This window comes from Thamnophis sirtalis, unplaced genomic scaffold, assembly GCF_051295495.1.
Source record: "Thamnophis sirtalis isolate CommonGarterSnake01/CBP01778 unplaced genomic scaffold, rThaSir2_p1.2 scaffold_2, whole genome shotgun sequence".
Classification (NCBI taxonomy): Eukaryota; Metazoa; Chordata; class Lepidosauria; order Squamata; family Natricidae; genus Thamnophis; species Thamnophis sirtalis.
In genome coordinates this window covers 131,570,348-131,587,044 of record NW_028261382.1, presented here as the reverse complement: position 1 = coordinate 131,587,044, position 16,697 = coordinate 131,570,348, and the positions used below count along the sequence as shown (strand labels likewise).

General features: G+C 35.0%; 1 long non-coding RNA gene across 4 annotated transcripts in view; it reads left to right on the top strand.

Annotated features, from left to right (window-relative positions):
- Positions 1-16,697, top strand: part of LOC106537873 (uncharacterized) — a 191,634-nt gene that overhangs the window by 57,167 nt on the left and 117,770 nt on the right. The window lies entirely within an intron of this gene.

Below are 16,697 nucleotides of genomic sequence, written 5' to 3'. Positions count from 1 at the left end.
CACAGCAGTCTACTTATCTCCTTTGTCAAGAAAAGCGAGAGCATGCTCCTCAGAGCGATGACATCGCTTTGGTAGACTCAGTTCTATTGGTTACTGACTGAGTTAACCCATGCATAACCGCTGTCTCCACCTACCCAGAGAATGGGCATATTGGGTAAGCAATGCCCCATTTTCAGTGATTATTAAATTTAGAAATTAGTTCTGAATTTTATTTCCCAGTACCTTAAGATTTTTGGCAGTACTGATGTAATGATATAATAAATAATTACAGTAATATTTGAGAAATTCTCATATTGCCCTTCCTCACTTTACATTTCAAATTCTGAACTTATCACTCATATATTTTGTTTGACAGTAATATGTTTTGTCTTCTATTCAGGGCTTACTTCATTTAAATGTAATGATTTCATATTGTTTCTGCTCATCCAATAAGATTAAGTAGAATAGGCTCTTTTTTGGTCAATGGGTATCATTTTTGCTCAATGGGTATCATTTTCAGAGAACTTGGTGGTGAATAATAGAATAACGGAGTTGGATCTTGGAGGGCTTCTAGTCTAACCCCCTACTCAAGCAGGAGACCCTTTGAGAGACATGGTTGTCCAATCTGTTCTTAAAAGCCTCCAGTGTTGGAGCATCCACATCTTCTGGAGGCAAGTCATTCCACTGATTAATTGTTCTGTCAGGAAATTTCTTCTTATTTCCAGGTTGGTGCTCTCCTTGATTAGTTTCCATCCATCACTTCTTGTCTTGCCTTCAGGTGCTTTGGAGAATAGGTTGACCATCTCTTCTTTGTGACAGCCCCTCAAATATTGGAACACTGCTATCATATCCCCCCTAGTTCTCCTTTTCATTAGATAGACATACTCGATTCCTGCAATGTTTCGTCATATGTTTTAACCTCCAATCACTTATCGGCAATCATCTTTGTTACTCTTCTCTGCATCTTTTCAATTGCTGTCCTCCTTGGAAATATCTTCTCTCCCAAAGAGAAGAGACCTCCAACCTTACTGGATTTTAGAAAAATGATTAAAACCTGGCTCCTTCATCAAGATTTAGCGACAAAAAACATTATTTTTTTGGATATGGTATTCTATTTGAATTGAGTTGTTTATTCTACTTGGCACAGAATTACAAATTGTTTGTTACTTCTTTTCTTTTTATGTACATTTTTAACCTCACTTTATGGGATAATTATAATTGGGTTATTAATTGTATAAGGTTGGTAAAATAAAATAACCTCACAGACTGAAAAGTGTCTGCCACAAAAATTCTTTTTATTGCTCAGGAGTAAATAAAGCAAGCATCTCATTTGCTAATTCATATAAGAAACTTCCTTTCCATAACTGTTGGAGCTACACTGTAAAGTAGCTGATTTGTTCTCATTCTTCATTAAGTTTAGTTTGCCATTTTCATGACATTGTCCAGCAGTTTTCAAAATGGCCAACTGTTTTTGTAACCAATATTTAGCAATGCATTTTTATAATATTATTGTTTACTTTTTTAATTAACAGTATAAATCCTTTCGATGATCCAACTACAGAAGAAGCACAGTCCATGCTAGTTTCAATACTACACCGAATTTCAAGACAAACCAGTTGTTTCCAAATAGTTTGTTATTGTTTCATCAATTTTTTTATATAAAACTGTTCTACTATTTTATAATCTGTGTGAAACATGAATACCTATAATTAAACTTTCCTCCAATATTTATTGATTAAAGTATTTGAATTACATATCATTTTTTGGTTTGATTTGCTGAGATACAAATATTTTCTTCAGTATTAATTCATATATTATGAATTCATTGGCTACTGATACTAAAAGAGGAATTTTGTTTTTACTTTTTCTTATTCTTCACTCCAAAATATTTAGATTTACAATGGCACTACAATAATAATTGGCTCTGCAATTGTATAAAGTTCCATAGTCTTAGGTATTGATTCTGCTGGCTTCTTGAATTTGACATATTATCATATTGTGTTTAAAGCCTTGTTTCTATGATATAAAAGTATCTCACAGTGGGAACTAGATTTATTAGCAACATGCCAAAAGCATCAAAAGAAGTTTCTTTAGCTTCAATACAGTGCTCCATTGGCCAATTTATCATCAGAAATGATACACTATGGAGTAGGATTAAATTATTTGCCACACTAAGTGATTATCATTGCTAGGAAACTGTCCAATAAAAATTGTTTTCCTAGTTTTTGTAATCACCATAGTATGGCTTATTGTTACACAATTTTTAAGCCTCTCAACCATATTTCCACTTTGCCAGTCTTTATTACTGTCACCTTCACCTGGGTTCCTATCAATGAGATGAGGAACTTCAAAGCAATTTCTTATGTTCCACTTGAAAATGATAGTTATGTGGTCAAACTTGTATCGCTGAAACTGGTTTATTTTTCTTTCTTTCTTTCTTTCTTTCTTTCTTTCTTTCTTTCTTTCTTTCTTTCTTTCTTTCTTTCTTTCTTTCTTTCTTTCTTTCTTTCTTTCTTCTCTTTAATTGGAAGTTGCACATAAGCAGTTCATGATACTTCCCATAGTAATCCTTGGTCACATCTTTACTTTTATCCAGATCCAGTTTTCCAACTTCATTTCAGTTTCCTAGGCCATACAGTCCAACAAAATTTTCATCATTATTTTCAACTTTGACATTCTGGATTCCAACTACAAATAGCATAAGTTGTTTCCATGTTCTCTTAGTTTGAAACTGATCTAACTGTAAAGTTCACCAGCTTCTTCTTCTGTATCAGCAGTTGGAGCATAAGCTTGGATAATGAAAGATTACTTGACTACTCATTAAATCTGATTGATATTATTCAATCATTGATTAAATTGTAGCCAAGTACTATCTATGTCCTTCCTATGGAAGCAATATTCTTCCTGTGTGTGTGTGTGTGTTTGTGTTTGTGTTTTGAGTAGTAGACAATATGACTGTCTTATTGAAAGTGTCCAATCCAAACATATTTCAATTCATTGATGCCTTAGATAAATTTTACTGCATGAAAATACCAGCAACTAAATGTCTCTATAGTTACATTTTAAACACCATTAGGATTCCAAAAGATCCTTGGCTCCTTCTTAGTAGTTCATTGAGTGGTATCCAACCTCAGGAGTCCGTCATTAGGAACTATGTTGTTACCTCTTTTAATATTGTCTAAACATGTGGTTTGGGCTATTTTCCATTTCCTCCCCACATCATATGAAATCATGGTCTTATTACTATTATTCAAGTGTTCTAGGAAGATGCCACCAGCATCTTCCTATATTGCTGCTACCCAGTATAGTTCCTGCTTGCTTTAGCTCTGCCCCAGGAATGACTTTAATGCCTTTGATTTTCCTGCTGGGATTATGGCAAATTGTAGAGCAGTCTCAAACCCCTGGGTCACAACCTGTTTGGAACTGGGCTGCACAAGCAGCAGGTGAGTGCATTCATACGCAAAGCTTCATTTGTGCGGGCAGCGGGTGCATACATCTGCCACTTGCACAAATGGAGCTGCATGCACCTGTATTTGTCTACTGCTGCTTATGCAGAATGTGCCCCTTTTCCACACTGCTGCAGCGGGTCTGCAGAACCAGAAAGATTAAGGACCGCCGTTGTAGATGGCATAGGGGGTGCCCTGAAAGACAAGATGAAAGCTGCTACGGAGGCAACAGTCATATAAGCAGGATTTGGCTAAGAAACTAACTTAAAATAATAATGGCAAATAAAGAATTACAATTCAGTTCAGTCAGCAAGGGTGTTACTTTTTCAAGGGTCAGGGAATGTTGAATATCCAGGTCTGCTGGTAGTGTGGGGTGTTTAGTATATCTGTTTATAAAATGTAGAAATTATAATTCTGCCTCCAAGAGATCTTGGTGTCCTTCAAAGTTGACAAGCAGATAATGTGATTTAAAACACTTCCAATCGATAGATTTTTAGTATGGTAAAAATCAGATGCTGCCTTCTATCCACATTAAATCTAATACATTAATAAAGTTATTTTTTTCATCAAGTTTATTTATTTATTTATTTATTAGACTTATATACCGCTTCATAGGGCTTTCAGCCCTCTCTAAACGGTGTACAGATTTTTTAGCAAATTGAGTCAGCAAATTGCCCCCACAGTCTGGGTCCTCATTTCACCCACCTCAGAAGGATGGAAGGCTGAGTCAACCTTGAGCCGGTGAGATTTACTGCCAGTTTAGTGAACAAAATTTATGCAGTTATCAAATTATTCCAAATAACATGTAATCTTTTTTCGATCTCACTTTGGAAAAAAAGACTAAGAAAAACTTGGAGTTGAAGATGAATGGATAAACTGACAAAGAAATCAGGTATTTTTCTTTTCCTTTCATCATGTTTCTATTGTAAAATAACATGTAATGACTGTAGGATGATGCATGCCATTTTGATAAGATTCAAAATGGACTTTCAAGCTTCTTATTCAAAAATATTACAAAATTAATACTCAAAATAAGATTCTGGTCTTTTGAAATGGATGGGAGTGATATTTTCACATAAAACTGGTACCAACAGATTCTTCTGCGAAGGATTTCTTATCAGATCTTTGTGTACTGTCAGCAATTTAAATACACCAGGTTTCTATATTGGTCATGTTAGAGTTTGCAGCAATTCAACCAGCACACAAGTAAACAATCAGGATTCATTTATATAAGAAACTTCTTTATATACAATACTATACAACAGAATCCAGAACCAGAACCAGAACTGAGAAGCTAGAAGTACAGAATCAATAACCACAGAAGCGCTCATACATATACAGATCAGTGAACCTAAGCCATGCCCAGGCTCTGAGCTTTCTGGCTCACCAAACAGTCCCCATTGGCTGACCTGTTACCATGTCTGTTCCAATTCATGAACCCTTATACACTGACAGGTCATATGAAAAAGAACAACATACCTGAACTTTTTTCATTTTGTTTTAATTTTGAGAAATGTTAAGAATCAAGTCTCTGGAAGTAAAAGACATTGTCGATCATTTATAATCTATAACATCTGCAGAGAAAATGAGAAATAAATACTGTATATAATTCCATTGCCGCACCACACTTTATAGGGTTTATTGTTGAGAAGTATGGAAAAGGTTCAACTTTCGTGTTTTCCGTGCACAATTTATAATTCTAAAATAATTTGGGTCCCATTTGAGGGGTTATTTTTTCCCCATTATGTTATATCTTCAGGATTTTTTTTTTGTAAATATGTCCACTTCAAAAATGTATTTGACTATATCTGAGCTATTACACATATTCCATTGTATGTAGCTTTATACAGCAGTATGCGATATAAATAGTATTTTGACTCTGATCTTTGACTTTTGAATATTCATTTTTACTTCCATAACAATATGTTAAAATGTATCTGTGCATTTTTATAGGAAAACCAATTCACTTAAGCAAAGCTGTTTTTCATAATAACAAATAATCAAATAACTATATATAATAACCATTAAATGTAGATTAAGTATAAGTTAAGTTTTAACAAAATGTCCATCCATTGACCTTTGAGGAGAATATAGAACAGTTCATACCATTGCTATTAAACAAATCATTAACTAATGTAGCTTTCATTTTCAAACTGTTCTTTTAAATTAGTATGAGGAAATCAACTCGTTTCTCTACCCTTTCTCATAATTACCCAGCTGGAAACAATACAGAAGAGATGTATAGCTAGAGACTGATTTGGTTTGTTAGGAAATTTTCAGTTGGGCAGAAACCTCTTCTAGGTGGTGTGTACTGAGAATTGGGAAGGCCAGACTTCAAATTAGGAATTCTGTTCCAAAGGAATTATGAATTCTGTTCCAAACTAGCATGACTTATGTTAGAAGAGCTGACCAAAAAAAAAGATGATATATGTTGTATTTCAGTTTGAGACTAAGACTCAAATGGCATCCTTTATACATAGGTCAAACAGGGAAGTAGTCTGGGAGAATCTATAGTTGTAGTTTCTAATACCTCTCAGCTCCTACTTGGGGTCACTTTACTGTATGTTTAATTGTGTGATCTATTCAAGATCAAGTCAGACACAGGATACAATTTTAACCACAATACAGAAAAATTAGAGTAAAGGAGCCTCTACATTCAAGACATATTTATTACCTTAAGGCCATGTAGTCACAACATGTAAGATAGCATGACTGACTTGTGAAATCAGCTGTCAGACAGAAGAGGCTGGAATCATGCTTAGATGGTGCTTTTCAACTTCAGAATTTTAATCTACTTAACCTATCTTTTTTAGGTAGGTGAAGCTGAGAAATGGAATTTAATCATAGTTTAAATGATGATGATTTTTAGGCCACATTTAACAATCTCTTGAATATACAATGTTGTCTTTCTATAAATCTTGATGGGTGTGTGTGGAGTGCTGGCTTTGTTTCAGTAAATGGATTGATTGGATGTGTGGCTGTATCATGATTGGTTGATTGGTGCTGGCTGTGGGTCCGTTGTTGTTGTGTGTTGTAACAAACAGCCCTAGTCAACAAATGAACCCCACCCACCACCCAGGTTGTTACAACACAAAACAACAACGGACACACAGCCAGCACGAATCAGCACCAATCTACCAATCATGATACAACCATACAGCCAATCAATCCACTCACTGAAACAAAGCCAGCACTCCACACACCCCACCAAGATTTATAGAAAGACGGCAGCTCTGACCACGCTTTAAGCCGAAGATACCAGCCTGAAGATGGCGAGTGAGACCTTGCCAAAACATTCATTCATACACACACACACACACACACACACACATACATACACACACATATACATATACATACACACAGAGCCATATAGTGTGTGTGCTTGTGTATTTTCTAGCATAACTCTGGAATGCCTCAAGCAATTTCAACCAAATTTGGCACACAGACTTACTCTCTGGGAAAAAAAAATACTGTGGGGGTAAGACACTCCTAACATCCCTCAGGGTTTGTGTTTTGTTAAGATACAGTCCGTTGTGCCTTAAAATGGCTTCTACTGTACTGCCATAAAATGGCTTCTACTGTACAGTGCAGTGGAGTTGCCATGGTAACAGCTTCACAGTATTCCACAAGGGGGCTCCCTCTGGTAAGGGTGGAAATCCAACATTAGAAATTACGTTTGGTCTGGACATTTTCCCCTATAAATAAATACCCAGGCAACTCTGGGTTATCAGCTAGTTCATAATATATTCTGCAGATCAAAAATGGAGCAGAACAAGGGAAAAACTTGTAAAAATGGTGAAATCTTGAATCCTTTTATTTGCAACTGGTGGCTATTTGGTGCATCTAATAGAAGTTTTTCAACCAGAAGGTTTCCAATTAAATGAAATTTCAACTAATATAATTTCCTTAACTTAATGAGGCTTTTTTTTCTGAATATGGCTCCCACTTAGATTTTTGATTTGGCCAGAGCTCATATTTCTTCATTTCTTTACCAGCAAAAATCCCTGAAGATGTAGATGACCCTGTATCTAAAAGGAACTTGACACATTGATACGTCTAATAAATGTTAGAGGCAGATGTGAAAGGACGATTAAATAATAAAAAATATTTCTTCACTTGTACCTTTTTCTTTTAACTAGGAACAGAAATTATGCATGCTAGTATACGTGGTCTAAAGAAAAAGCTTTTTAATGATAGTAATTCAGAAATAAAAGTAAGTACCTTAGAGCAAGCTAAGGCTCTCATAAATTAGCTTTCTTTCCCTACAAAAACATCATTTTGCTCGTGTTTTCCAGAAAGAAGAGTTAAAGGGCTATATAGGATATATAGGATATATAACAATTACCACTATGGATATCTTTATTCACTTGATCTTCCATGCAAACTAAGTTAGTGAACATTGCTATACTTTGTGATACATTTCTCAGTGTTGTGCATCTCTGTCCATTCCTCTTCAATCAATAGCTCCAGGTTCCAATATGAAAAAGATATAAAAACATTTTCTTCACCTTTTCCATTAATCATTTTTTTTTACATGAAAAAAACTTCAACATTTTTTCTCTACTCATCTTGGCAATATATCCTTATATAACAGATGTCTGTACTTCCAGCTTTGTTGTTGTCTACTCAAGTATATTTATTGATAGTATCTATTTACTAACATAAAATGATAAAAATAACTCAACTGACATATCATGAAATCCAAGTTTAAGTCTTATGGATAAGGTGGCTTCCTTTTCAAAGCATATTTTTATCTCATGCTTTTCAGATAGTTTAAGAGCAGACATAGGTTATGCAAAAGAGCAATGATAACTAGCACTTCCACATATACTACATTCATTAACGCAAATCGCAATGGTTAGAAAATCTATATTATTTTATCTAAACGTCAGAACTCTTAAGAGTTTATTACTTTGGTTACATACTAAAGTAAATGTTAGGGGAATAGCCTTAGAATTTACACAATGGAAAAACCTAATTTTGATTATTAGTCAGCTACTCAAAAGAGGAAGAAAAGTAAACAAGATATTTTTTCCCTAGGGTTTAGTCTATTTAGAATTTTTTTGATATTGGGAATAACCAGTGAATAGATTAATATGACCCAATGGTCTATTCTCTATGTGTGATTTCTATATTTATTATTTTAGCATAAAGAGAAGACATCATGAAGACATACTGTATTTTTCGGAGTATAATATGGACCTTTTTTCCTCAAAAAAGAGGAAAATCTGGGTGCGTCTTATACACCGAATACAGCATTTTTTGCCACCCGAAGCCCCGCCCCTTCACCAAAATGGCCGTGCATAACCTTATGGAGGCTTTCAGAGAGCTCTGGGGGCTGGGGAGGGAGGAAATGAGCGAAAAACGGACCATTTTTTGCCCCCCCCAGGCCTCAGTAGCACTCTATAAACTTCCATAAGGCTACTATGCATGCAATTTGTTTGACAAACAATGGGCCCATTTTTGCTTGTTTTGCCCCACCCCCACCCCCCAAGCACTTTGCAAGCCCCCCCAAGGCTATTCATGTCTTTTGGGGGGGAAACAAATGAGCCCGTTTTTGTGAAAAACGGGCCAGTTTTGGGAGGTTTGCAGAGTGCAAAAACTTTTTTTTTCCTTTCCGAAAGCTCTTTAATTGATTGGCGAGAATTACATTGATCAAGTGCTGCGTCAGCAGAAATACATACCTATCTACTATATTTCTCTCTATTTCTCTCTATCCCTCTACCTACCAATGTACCTATTCTCTCTCTCCCTACCTATCTACTGTATTTCTCTCTTTCCCTTTAGCTACCTACCTACTCTCCCTCTCTCCCTATCTACTGTATTTCTGTCTCTCTATTTTTCTTTATATATCCTACCTACCTACCTACCAACCTTTCTACTCTCTCTCTCTCCCTACCTATCTACTGTATTTCTCTCTATCTCTATTTCTCTCTTTGTTCTATCTACCTACCAACCTACCAACACTCACTCTATCTCTCTCTATTTCTCTCTCACTCTATCTACCTACCTACCTAACTACTCACTCTCTTTCTCTCTCTCTCTCTCTCTCTCTCTCTCTCTCTCTCTCTCACTCACTCACTCACTCACTCACTCACTCACTACCTGCCTACTGTATTTCTCTCTTTCTCTCCCTCTACCTACCTACCTACATTTTTTTTAAAATTTGCCTCTTCAAAACCTTGGTGTGTCTTATACTCTGGTATGCCTTATACTCTGAAAAATATGGTAATATATAATGTTCTGTGTTCTTCTTTTCTAATAGTCATGGAAGGAAAGACTGCATTGGTCATATAAGAAATAATGTGTTTAGACAAATCAAAATACTGTCTAGTCTAACATTCTGTTTTCCACAGAGATCACTCATTATCCATAACCAGGACATGGACATTTTACAACAGATGGATAAATGTGCTGTCATTTGGTTGCTAACTAGGATAAGCTGAAATAAGTATATTTAAAAAGCATAGAGGTTGTCAATGTTAGGTCACATATCAAAAAGTTACATACTTTTCAAAGATTAAAGTGGTTTTAATTGACTAATTCCCAATTACCTATCAACATTAAAACACACATGCTGTGTTTCTCAAGGCAATGAAATTGTGCCTTTTTAACACAAGCGATGGTTTATTAACCATAGGGTGATCAAGCCATATTATTGCTAATGAGATATGCAAACCAAGCCAAATTCACTTGTTAAAAATACTATCCAATCACATTCTCCAATTCTGAAATATGGTTTGAAAACTCTAAATTTATGAACCTTAGGTGATACCTGCATAACTACTCAGCTATTTAAATCTCAAAATGCATAGTACAATGTAGTAACCAAGGAAAAACAACTTTAGTTTCTGATAGACAAGTAACTTGCTAAGAAGTATTTTTTTCTAAAATAAAACAATAGATAATTTGATTCAAATTTAAGTGCAACTATAGGTATATATAATTTTAAAGACTTCAGAATATGATATTTTTCATAGGCACAGGCATTAAATGAAAGTAATTAGACTTCAATATGTATTTTTAGCTAAATTCAAGCAGTATGGTGATATGATACCAAGACAATTGGGTGACTCCATGCACATTTAAAGTAATTTAAGAAATAGAGATTTTTAAAATATATTTTGATCTACTTTGAAGAGAGAAAATTAGTACTGGCACCTATAACTGCCATTCTTAATGGAATCCATATGCTGTAAATGAGGAAAGTTGCCATAAATAGTACTAGCCTGAAGAGACTGTATCGCTGCAAAGCAAAATATAGTAAACACTATATATTTTAAATATGCAAAGATGGGAGATAATTTTCACAGTCTTGAAGAAAAGCCAGTGGTCTGAAGATTCATGAGCTCCTGATGTGTATGATATAGATTTCAGTGCACGAGATTGCCTCCTTTCTTGCACATTGGAGTAAAATTTCCTCTGGAGGAATGGAAATTTCATCAGTGCTGAGTGGAATTGCAAGTTCAAACGATAGTTTTCTGAGTACTGCAATTATTGAATAAACCCAAACATCAGTACTATTCCAGACACTGGTTGGGCTCATGCATCTTATTACTTCATACAATAAACTTTTATATTTATCTGGTAGGAAGAAAAAGGCCTCCTCCTCCAATATTTAGTAGTACACAAGGTATTGTTAGATTCAGTGATATCACTTATTCATTGATAAGTTGTCAATAACAAAACAATGGGCAGGAGATGCAAATAGCTGCAGTTTTCCCTTTGGTAAATTGCAGATTACGCAAGGGTTGGCCTGAAAATTGATGCTATTTGTCAGGGATGAGGTGTCAAGTGGATTTTAATACTTAAGAAGCTTTTCCTGTATATCTTCTTCTGTGCAGCTGCTTTTTCCTGGTTCCTGCATTCATCCACCATTGCTCTCCATCTCCTTCCTTCCGTGTTGAAAAGAAGGAAAGGGAATATATGCTTTCATATTTTTTAGTGTTTCAGTAGCTTGTATGAATGCCGATGAGGATCAATTAATTTTGCAAATGGGATACCTTGTTTTATAGGCAATTAATTTAATTACTAGTTATAAATTTCTTTTTGTCCTGGCTTTGTCATTTTTGGAATGTAGCTTTTGAAAGGTTTATATAGAGCCATAACTGTCTACTTATATATTATGCAAATATGTTCACAGATATATTTTCACACTTGGGGAAAATCTCCAGGATGTGTTTCAGTTAAAATTGGTACTCTTAAGTTGACAGAGTTAGGGAGCTGTTAACTATTCATTGAAAAGGTGACTTTAATTTAGGGTCATTTTTTTTCTCACTTGGGTACACATGATAGACAGTAAATACATGCATAAAACATTTTAACCAGAGATGGTATTCAGCCATTTTTCTCCGGTTCGGGCGAACCGATAGCAGCAGCTGCAGGATGCTCCGCCCACCTGCCCTGATGTAATGCATGAGCACTGTGCATGAAGAGAAGGTGGGCGCGTGCACGCTCACATTTGCAAATCGGTAGGGAAGGTAAGTGAATCCCACTGCTGATTTTAACAACCATGGAACTAAGCTGGGTATATTTTGGAAAATCAATAGAAAAATTATTTGAAAGTACAGTGGACTTTCTTAGAATTATAATCCTTGATTTTAATTTTTTCAATTTTTACTGCTGGAGACAAAATGAACAGATTGGGCAAAAAGCAATCTTTTGAGGTACTAATTGTCCTCTGTATGCCTTCTCTGACATTTTTACACTTACATATCCAACAAGGTTTTGAAAAGGAAAGTAAATAAAAAATCAGGTGGTACTTATGTGAGAGAGATCTCCGTGAAGATTCTACAAAAGGTTGTGCATGGCTGTGTCTGGAAAGTGTGTATCTTTAGGTAGTATGTGATCATAGGTAATTGTGTATTTTTGAGCATCTGAAAAATGTAAGTGTTCATTCTTCCTCCCATGATTTTCATGCCTAAGACTGTTACATACAGTTTCATCCATGCTCATACATTACAGAGGTGGTTTAATCATCCGTAAGAAATTACTAGCTTCTCTGTTCGTGAAGCATGACATTTCAATTGCACAGCCAATAAAAGAATTACACAAGGAGAGCTGAAATGATTTACTGTATAGAAAGCCACAAGACCAAGGTTACCATGGTGAGCTTACCTTTCTGTGCAAACAAGGTCAAGTGAGGGTGACCCTTCAGTGGACAACCTTCAGTTATAACATAGTAATATATTGCTCCAACAATGGTTTGTTGGTTTCTTTTTTAAATAAGTAAAAACATTTAACCATTTTTGGAAATGGAGGAAGAAATCTCAAGTCTGCATTTTCAAGGTCTGCCTATCAGCAAATAGAATATCCGTACTCCATACATCATTGCTTATGATGACGTAGCTTCCAAGGATATTTTTATGATTATCAATCAGAATTATTTATGGGCACTTAAATATATGTGTATATATAAGGGAAAGAAGGAGGTTCTAATATATTGTCTTTCATAATACATTATAAAAATTATTTCCATTTTACCTGGGACAAAGAGATCACTGATAATAATTTCTGTGCAGATATTACTAAAGAATCCGAGAGGAGGAAATAACTACAAATGTGATTAAAATATTTGAATAAAGCAGTAGAGTAGAAATAAAAGATGTTATCTAGTGCTTCTCTGAACAATATTACTGATGCAGAAAATGAAGGCTGTTCTAATGTCTCTTGAATTCCATATACCATAGAAAAACAAAGTCCTTTGGGTTATGAATCTTGGGTTTAAACAGAAAGTCATCAAATATTTAAGATAAAAATGCAGTAACACATGCTTGCTGTCATGTGTAAATTTAGTGATTGTTATGACAAGGTTTTTAAAACATTCATTGCTGGAATATTTTTATGAAAATATTCATTAATTCAAACTGACATTCATATGGGGAACTGCATTTCATACAGACAAAAATATCTCAATGCATAAGAGATCATGGTTAAGTCAGGAAGGTAGGGGTGAAATATATAATAATCATGTTTAAATTATACATTAGAGGCCATGCATATGGGTATTTTGTTATATTATGTATTAAATGTAGTGGATAAATCAAGTTGTTATAATTCTAATGTGTCCAATAGGCAGAAAAAATGACAAGCACAAGTAGGCATATAGATGTTATCACATTGTATAATGCAATGAGTGTTTGTTTTATGTATATTACTCTACCTTCCACTAATAAAGATTGCATTCATTTATTATCCCAATTCCAAACGAGAAATTCTTGAAGGATCTTTTTCTGGAAAGATATAGCAAAAATCTGAGTAATCCTTTTATTTAATATCTTTATAAATAGCATTCCAGTATAAGATTAGCCATGGAACCAAAACTATTATTGATTTCAGAAATAATTTTATAATATTGCTACATTGCAGTGCTGAAATGGCTAATCTAATTCTTTTTTGTCAGAAACTCTATGCATTTAAAGCAGTGCATGAACTTGCAAAAATATGAATGCAAACAATATTTATTATTTGTTGTTCGTATTGAAACTTCAGAAAAGCCTTTTTGTATGGAATTCAAGATAAAGATACAGCAATGTTTTAAAATGGTAATCAATAGACACACCTAGGTGCAAGAACTAAAGTACAGCATATATTTAAGGCATATGAAACCTGTGAGAGTCCCTTTTCTTCTGAATAGAAATGCATGTAGAGCATCTTCTCCTCTGTTTATATAGATTCTAATTTATATGCACAAAGGTATTTTAGATTTTGTAGTGGCCAGACCCAAAAAGTTTCATTAGGAAAAGACAAAATTAAATAGTTTCTAGTGTGTATTATCTATCAAAATTAGAGAGTTTATTGTGGCTGGGCTGATGGTAGACTCAACAGAAAAGAAAGCTAAGTGTGTATAAACTGATATGCCTGTGGAAAAAAATCATAATTCTTGACATGAAAATCCTATGAAAAGATCTCCATAAGATTAAATGGAATAAGAAACAAAAGTGATGCCATTGTGGGAGTTTATTACAGGCATCTACCCAGGCAGAAGAAGTGTGAATTATTCCTTTTCAAATCAACCCACAAAGTTCAAGAGGGCAGGCTATAGTAGTAATGGGAGACTTCAATTACCCTGATATCAGCTGGAAAATTAACTCGGCTAGGAGGGAGAGGTAGAACAGATTTCTTATCTCTGCTGCTGACAATTTCATTTTTTCAGAGATGGGAGAAGAAACAAGGGAATCGGCTCCTTGGCCTTAGTCCTCACCAACACAGAGGGATTGGTCAATGGACTGAAGGTGTCAGACATCTTGAGGGAAACTGCCTATGTCATACTGCAATTTAAAATACCAAAGAGAGATAAAACTGATAATCAGTTACATATCCTGCTGATGAGGAAGGTTGAATTTAATGAAATTAGGTGAAAGGTGGGCTTCAAGTCTTAAAAGATACATCTTAAGTAGAATGAGAAATTTTGAAACAAAATGAAATATTGAAAGAAAACACATAAATGATCTCATAATAAGGAAAATTGGGAAAAGTCTGAAGAACCTGCATAAATGAATAATGAGCTAACATAGTTGGAGGGGGGGAGGGAGGGAGGAAAAGAGAGAGAGAGAGGGAGCGCTTTAGGAGATAGAAGGAGAGGTTTATAATGAGAACTGTAGGCTCAAAGCTGTAAGAATGGAGTCACAAAGGCTAACTTTCGGAGTGCAATGAGGCTAGAGAAGAATGTAAAATATAAGAAGAGTTTTTGAGGAGTATGTCCAAAAACTAAAAGGAGTCCAGGTGTTCATTAATTTATGATGGGAGAAATAGCAGGAAGCAGTAGCAGGAAAAAGTGAAGTAGTTTAAATTCTTATTTACACATCTCTCAAAAAAGTGGAGTTCTTCCTAACATGATCGAGAAGAGGAATAACTGAATAGCAGAGTTGGAGGGGACCTTGAAGGTCTTCTAATCCAATCTCATGATCAAGCAGGAGACCCTATACCATTTCAGGCAAATGGCTGTCTAATCACTTTTTAAAACCCTCTAGTAGTAGAACACTCAAACTTCAGGAAAGCCATTCCACTGATTGATTGTTCTCACTGTCAAGAAATTTATCGTAAGTTCTAATTTGTACCTCTGCTTGATAAGTTTCTTTGGTCTACTTTGTTAAATGCCATATTAGAATCCAAGTATACTTTGTCCATAGCATTTCGCTTGTCCAGTAATTTAGACACTTTGTCAAAGAATGCATATCTTGCATAATCTGTTTTTGACAAACCCATGTTGTCTTCCAGGAAGAGCTCTCCCCAGGTATTGATATCAGTATGATTGGTGGGTCCATTCTTTTTCCTTTTTGAGGATGGGAATCACATCAGCTCTTTTCCAGTCTTCTGGTAGATTCCCTAGTACTCAAGGATTTTTGAAATATATGTTTCAGGGATTCCAAGACCGTATCTGCCAGCTCCTTCAAACCCTGGATTATAATCCATCTGGTTCTGGTGATCTCATCTAGAGTGGATAGGTCTTGCTTTACCATTTTCTTTTGGATTTTAAATTGTATTCCTAGTATGTATTTTCTGGTATTATTCTTTTCTTGTTATATTGCTCTATTTTTTTCTTTTGTATAATGATAATGCAAAGAATGAATTAAGCAGTTCCACTTTTTATATGTTGAAAGAAACTTTTTTAATTATTATTTTTGACATTTGTTATAAGCCTAAATTCATTCTGAGCCTTAGCTTTCCTGACTTTATCTTTGCATATTCGGACAGTATCCTGGTATTCTACCTTAATCATGTGCTCCTCTTCCCTCCTTTTATATTGTCCTATTTTTCTTTTTTCAGTGATATTGTGTTAGACTGGGCATTTATAATATCATTTTCAGAGTTTCCCAAGCTACTTGCATTGTTTTCCCCTTGAGGATTTCCAACCAGGAAACCTCCCTGGCTCTCTCCAAGTTGGTTGAAATCAGCTCCCTGAAAATCCAAGACACTAGTTTGACTATGTTCTATTGCTTGTGCTTGCATTATGTTGAATTCCAAAATTGCATGGTCATGCTCCCCAAAATTCCTGTAACTTCAACCCTTCTATAATTTAATCTCTCTTAGTGTGAACTAAGTAAACTCTTGTTCCTCCTGTACCTTTTGAGAGACAATTGTTTTCTGCTTGGTTTGTCAGGAACCTGTTCGATCTTCAATTAGGTGTAGAATTTGTCTCCCAGTTGATGCCAGGGTTGTTAAGATCCCCATTAGTATTATGATGTGATTCCTACACACCTTAGCTAAAATTTGTAAACAATTTTTTAAAAGGACAGCATTTCTTTATCATGGGAATTTGGGAAAGTT